This window comes from Micropterus dolomieu, unplaced genomic scaffold (genome assembly GCF_021292245.1).
Source record: "Micropterus dolomieu isolate WLL.071019.BEF.003 ecotype Adirondacks unplaced genomic scaffold, ASM2129224v1 contig_13281, whole genome shotgun sequence".
NCBI lineage: Eukaryota > Metazoa > Chordata > Actinopteri > Centrarchiformes > Centrarchidae > Micropterus > Micropterus dolomieu.
This window is the reverse complement of record NW_025742267.1, coordinates 506-5,284: the sequence shown is the minus strand read 5'-3', so window position 1 is coordinate 5,284 and position 4,779 is coordinate 506. Positions and strand designations below refer to the sequence as shown.

General features: G+C 39.5%; 1 long non-coding RNA gene across 1 annotated transcript; it reads left to right on the top strand.

The window, feature by feature from the left end:
- Positions 1-802: 802 nt before the first annotated feature.
- Positions 803-4,079, top strand: LOC123966366. The gene is made up of 3 exons (XR_006823960.1): positions 803-983; positions 1,230-1,295; positions 3,450-4,079. It is a non-coding gene; the product is annotated as an uncharacterized LOC123966366 (long non-coding RNA).
- Positions 4,080-4,779: the final 700 nt, after the last annotated feature.

Below are 4,779 nucleotides of genomic sequence, written 5' to 3'. Positions count from 1 at the left end.
CACTGTCACTGGTAAGATCAGACTGTGGAGTTAGTGTTGATGAAGCTGTGTGTAAATGATGAAATGCTGTAGTTTGTCTCTGTGTTGAGGTGGACCAGTGATCCTGCAGAGTCCTGTCCTCCCTGTGATGGAGGGACATGATGTCACTCTGCACTGTAAAACAAAGACCCCTCCCTCCAACCTCCCAGCTGGTTTCTATAAAGATGGCTCCCTCATCAGGACTGAGCCTACAGGTCACATGACCATCCACCATGTTAACAAGTCTGATGAAGGCCTCTACAAGTGTAACATCAGAGGTCGTGGAGAGTCTCCATCCAGCTGGATCTCTGTCACAGGTGAGGAGCTCAAAGATAATTCTCAAACTGACCTTGTTGTGTTTTCTACATTGAGTTCAGCAGGTTTCAGCAGAGATGATTCATGATGTGACAACATTTCTAACTTTGCAATCTGCAAAGAAACAAGAGTGAAATCTGTCAGAGTTCAACCCACCGTTTGATACATGATCTTTTAAACTCTAAACCAGACTGACATTATGAATTTACTGCTGTGTCTTTCTGTTAGCATGCTGTTCAATAAATTATCCATTTATTTTATTTTCTGTGCCTTTAATTATAATTTATTGTTCAATTTAGTGAAACCCACCACTACAAGTCCTCCTCCAACCACCTCTCCTCCTGGTTCCTCCTCCTCTTCCTTAACCTCCTCTCCTCCTGGTTCCTCCTCCTCTTCCTTAACCTCCTCTCCTCCTGGTTCCTCCTCCTCTTCCTTAACCACCTCTCCTCCTGGTTCCTCCTCCTCTTCCTTAACCACCTCTCCTCCTGGTTCCTCCTCCTCTTCCTTAACCTCCTCTTCCTTAACCTCCTCTCCTCCTGGTTCCTCCTCTACTTCTCCCTCTGTATTGTGGTTGGCCGCTCTATCTTTCTCTGTTGTACTGGTTTTACTGGTTCTACTGGTGAGACGATGCCTCCACAGGAAACCTAAAGGTTAGACACAGACTCCATGTGATGCAGTTCACATTTAAAGTTTCCATTAACACTTCTGGACGTACAAATAATAACAAGTTACAAACTGTTTCTTTAAGTCAGACGTCCATCAGGATTCTCATAAATCACATTGCTGCTGTTAATAAAACAATCTCACCACAGGGTCCATTTAGTGAGCTGTGGAGCTTTTGACTGAATCACATGATCTTCCTTGATTTAAATTTCTGCTCATTTTGGTTCATTCAGCCGCTGAAGAAGAAACTGGGGATGATGACATCACAGACCTACAGCAGCCAATCAGACGCAGCAAAGGTAACAATGTTTTATTGATTCTGGTTTTCAGGGACAGTGAGTGTGCGTTCTTATTCTTATGTGTGAGGACCAAGTTGAATTTTAGACCTTGTGAGGACATTTTTCTGAATTGAGGAGATGATATAAATGTTTATCAAAATAAATCAAATGTAAAATCAATGTTTTTTAGCCCATAAAGGTTTCAGACTGCGTTGCGTTCTCTGTTTAGGTTAATGATAATGCTGGTTTTGTGCCCTGCGATGAATCTGCTAACAGAAGCTAACAGCTCTGTGGTCGTCCAGTTTACTGCTTTCTTTAAAAACACTTGAATGATGACACACGAATTATAAATGTGCAGATTTACAGATCTCACATACAATTGATTAACAGTTTTACTGTTGGGTCTCACTCAAACATTATTGATCGGCTTGTTTAAATGTAAATTATAGGTTTATTAAGTGCTTAAATTATTTTAAATTAAAGAGAAGATGGACTCAGCAGACCAAAGACACTTGGTTGTGCTCTGCATCTAAACCACAGCAGCAACTTCCTCCTGTTGATTCCAGTGAGCTGAGGTCTGACGCTGGTGTCATTTCTCACTATAGTGTGATCTATTTTAGCTGATGGTGATGTGTTTGTCTATTTTTGTGCTGAAATGTGTGAACTTATTTTGTTGTCTAGTTCCCTGTTTCAGATAAATACCCTCCAGTTATATTTGGTCTTTCACCTTTCACAGTAGTAAGAAGAAGAAAACTGTCAAACCTGCTGCCTTTTACAGAGTCTATAACACAACTCATTATATTATATTCTACATGAAGAATAATGAAATTATTAGTACAGCAGTAGTATTATTACATGTGTTGCAGGTAGCGCCAACACTAGCAGTTAATATACCAGCAGCAGCAGTAAAAATACTAACAGCACTTGTAACAGCTGTTACTGAAACGTCACTACAAACGGCCGAGTGCAGGGGAGGTGTGCAGTGAGCTGAAATGAGGCAGACTTACGGGCAATTTCAGTACATTAATTTCCCGAATCACGGCAACCACATTCCTCTTCGACAGAGAGGAAAGACATTATGGTGGTGAATAAGAAGGAAAAGTGGCCTACTCATGATCACACCATGTCCTGAAAACAGGCCAGCTACAGCGCAGTTTAACACCCACATGCACAAGCACACAATTAAACAGGTAGTCCTACTCAGCGGTGACCTGTCCCCGAACTGATATCAGCCTTTAAAACAGCGGCAAGCCAAAACAATGTCATTTGCGACCCTCTCCTCCTGTTCTTTTCTCTCCTGTCTCCTCTTGAAACTACTTTTATGTGTGAATAGCATCACTTCTAGCTTGCATGTGTGCTCTGCTAGTCTACTGGTCAGATTTTGTGTTTCACCTGATTTCTGGAGTCTTGTCACAAGATCATATAGAAACTTAAGATTGGGCAGCCACATACATATTACCCAGCAATCATCACTGCATATGTGGGCCAAAGACAATAAGACTAAATTCATTCTGTTGAATCTGTGGAATCTATTTCTTTTATATATTTCACCGTGTACCTTATAAAGCCTACTGCTTGCTATAGACGTCTGTGTGTAAAACTACTGATTGCAGTCAGCAGTTTTACACACACATACGTCTGTGGTGTCAGACACAACTGCAAAAGGGGAAATGCTCACATGAATGTATATATAGCACTTGATCATCTTAGATATAATACATTAAGGTGAAATGTGTGTGATGAATGAATGAAATTTGATGCATTTTTTTCCATGTAAGTGACAAAGACCAGCTCGTAACTTGGCGGGGCCGCTCCTGTAAAGGACCCTAGTGCAGCGGCACCGTCTACACCTATGCCCCTGACCAAAACAGTAATATAGTAGTGAAGTAAAGTAATATAGGAACATATTGAGTAACGTAACTGGCTACTTTTATCACTGAGTAATAAGTAAAGTAATGTTATTGCTTTTTTGAGTAGTAATGAGTAACTAGTAACTTCTTAGAGGTTTTGAGTAACTTCTCAACAGTGGTGCCGCCACAGGGTGATACATTTTACCATGTGGAATAAGGACTAAACTGAGCATGTGCAGAGTGAATCAAGCGATTCATAACTTGTTCCTGATCTCTGGTCTCCCCAACCTGAAGTCATGTAATGTTTATCTGTTTTATTTTCCAGAGTGTTTTTCCGTTGCAGTCTACTCAGCAGTGAGAGGAACTGGTGACGTCAGTTATGAACAAATAGGCGACTGACCACACAGGACGAGAGCTGCTCTTTCTTTATGAACTTTGGACAAAGCTAGGCTAGCTGTTTCCCCCTGCTTCCAGTCTTTATGCTAAGCTAAGCTAAGCACAACCTAACTCCAGATCAATCTTTCCAAAACACTGAACTGTTCCTTTAAAGAGATGTTGATAATTGGAAGGTCAGACGTACTAAACATGAGGATCTCTAAACCCTTCATGTATCTCATGTAATGCAGGGGATTTGTGTTGAAGGGTTATTTCTTTTGTTTACCTGCAAGAGTCCAGGAACAGAGTTTAGCGTGTGGAAAATACCGGGCTTATTGGGACAGGGAGTCCCAGAGGTTTATGCAATCTGTTACTGAATGATTGATTGTTCTGTGTTTGGTATTCAACTCATCTGAGAACATTTTAGGTCATCTGCTCAGTCTGTCTCTAATAACTAGCATTTATTATTGTCTATCAAAAACTAATCTAATATTCTTTCCAGCATTTAATACTTCTAAGAATTGAGTTACTTTTAACAGTCGGAGTATTTTCTCATATTCATTTTAAGTATCACTCCTGGCATCAAACATTTATTATGTAACAAATTTCTTATTATATTGTTTGTTATATTTTAATGTTTTGTGTCTTATGGTATTTATTCAATTTTTTTAATATTCACTTTTATGCGTTCAATAAACATTTGTAAAATAAAGTCTATAGTAATTTTTTATTCTTGTATTTGCACAAGTAAAAGTGTCACCATAATCTGAAAGTTACAAAGGTCATATCGTTATTAAAGGAAGCGGATTCCAGCCTTTTCACTAATTGCCGACCAATTTCTATTTTACCTGCTTTTCTAAAAAAGGTTCTGCAAGAACACCTGAATGATAACAATATCCTGTATAAACACCAATGTGGATTTTGACAAAAACACCCAACATGCATGGCTCTGTTACAACTTATAAACAACAAATCAACAGCATTGGACAGTAATATATTTGCAATTGGTAAATTTTTAGAGTTATCGAAGGTTTTTGATACAGTCCGTGATAAATTTCTGATTTCCAAACTTGACCCTTTTCTGGATGTTTTTATCAATTGGCTTAGGCTGCATTTCCACCAAGGAACTTTAACCCCAGAACTAGGAACCTTTGGAGGAACTCACTGTGTTTCCACCGAAGAGACGAGGGTCTAAATTAAGTTCCAGGGACTTTATTTTACCCCTAAAAGAGTCTCTGCTCGGGGTGTAGTACTTTCCCAAAGTAAAGGAAGTTTGGCCA